General features: G+C 32.4%; 1 protein-coding gene across 1 annotated transcript in view; it reads right to left on the reverse strand.

Annotated features, from left to right (window-relative positions):
• The window catches only part of LOC118735764, a 6,828-nt gene extending 5,732 nt beyond the window's left edge, over positions 1 to 1,096 (reverse strand). The window contains exon 1 of the mRNA XM_036465711.1: positions 466 to 1,096. The gene's annotated coding sequence lies outside the window, so the exon portion shown is untranslated. The remainder of the gene's footprint in view (positions 1 to 465) is intronic.
• Positions 1,097 to 1,730: the final 634 nt, after the last annotated feature.

Genomic DNA, 1,730 nt, shown 5'->3' on the forward strand with positions numbered 1-1,730 from the left:
AAGTCGCAGCTAAAAACAAAACGCGTTTTATTTAATAATAAAACATTGTCACTATTAATTATTTACCTATATTGTTTAGCGATGACAGTAGAACATTTAAATGTTTCTTTACTGTTTCAGTTTTAATTTTTATGTTCTTACATATGCACTTATAAGATTTTTCCGCGTTTATTTTATTTTCAGTGAGTTCCTTCGAAATTTCTTCCCACTTCTCCATTGAGAGAATGAATCAATAATAAAAAAAAATGTTTATTTAAACCTTATCCAGACCGTCAGCGCGGCTCTGGTATCTCTTTTTAAGAATTTTATTGTGGGTTGTGTAAAATTTCAAGAATAAACTCACTGCGTTGATAATGACGATAACTATAAGGTAAACTTTTATTGTATCCAAAGCTTCAGTGTGGTCTATTATCTGAACCGTGTTTACCACGTTAGCATTTGGATCACTGACCTTCGATTCTTTACCTCCCATTTTTAAAACAAATCAGTAAAAATGTTTCTTTTCAAAATTTATCTATTTTGTTTTTTTTTTTTTTTTTTTTAACAGCCAGGTTCAAAGCCTGCATTTCGCATTGCTCTTGTTATTTCTTCTGTCTCTAAGTGGTTGGGGTGAGTACATCATGCATTGTAGGCTCTCGGGTCATGCCAATATCTTTACAGAGTTTCTTCATTTAAAAAAAAAAATCTCATTCAGAAAATTATAGTTTTCTTAATTCGTAAATTTTTTCCATTAATTTAAGTCTATCATTATTTGTTGTGGCAAAATTTAGTGCCCTATATGTCAAAGCTATTTCTTTCTTCTTCCTGTATCGCTTTCCTCCTCGAGTTTGCTTTTTAGTTTTGAAAATGGGTGGAATCTTTGGTTCTTCCACCCGTCTTTGTAATTTGTTTCGCCGCCGATATTCCTCGATAGTTATCGGTTGCGGCCCTATTTGTACAACTTCGGAGGTTTGAGGAACCTCCTCAGTTACTCTTGGAGGATCTTGATTTTTCTTCTCTGCCTCTAATGTGAGCCTCTCCCATTTATCAAAAATGGAGTCAAACTCCTCCTGGGAGATTTCTTGCATGAGAACAAGGAGGGAGTGAAGAAGAAGAAAGGAAAAAAAAATTATTTAATTTAATGAAAGCCAAAAAAAAAATCTATTATGAAACTTAAAATCTTCCTTTTAAAAAAAAAATATTTTTTTTTTTTTTTTTTTTTTTTATTAATTTGGTAAAAAAAAATTACTTATTAGTTACCCTAAGCAGGAATCTGCTACTTGGCCGGCGGTAAACGCCGAAGAGTTCTAAATATTAAAACTTATTCTATATATTTTTTTTTTACCATTACATAACTTATTGATAGCAGCTCATAACTGATTGAACCAATTGCATCCGTTCCTTTGGTTTGAATTAATTTTCCTCTGTTAATAATGTATTCAGCGGCAAAAGATTGCAAAACGTCCTTACTTATTGATAGCAGCTTATAATTGATTGAACCAATTGCATCCGTTCCTTTGGGGTGAATTAATTTTCCTCTGGTAATAATGTATTCCTTCGTGTTGTCCACCGCATTATATTGTTATTTGTTGCGTTGGTGTTTTTTTTTTTTTAAATTATCCAGGATCTGCTGAAAATAAAGCAGACTGGCAGGATCAAGCTAGTCTGCTGAAAATAAAGCAGACTGGCAGGATCGCCATAACGAATGTTTTATTATTAAATAAAACGCGTTTTGTTTTTAGCTGCGACTT

This window comes from Rhagoletis pomonella, unplaced genomic scaffold, assembly GCF_013731165.1.
Source record: "Rhagoletis pomonella isolate Grant_MI unplaced genomic scaffold, Rhpom_1.0 Rhpom_scaffold_00003, whole genome shotgun sequence".
Lineage (NCBI taxonomy): Eukaryota > Metazoa > Arthropoda > Insecta > Diptera > Tephritidae > Rhagoletis > Rhagoletis pomonella.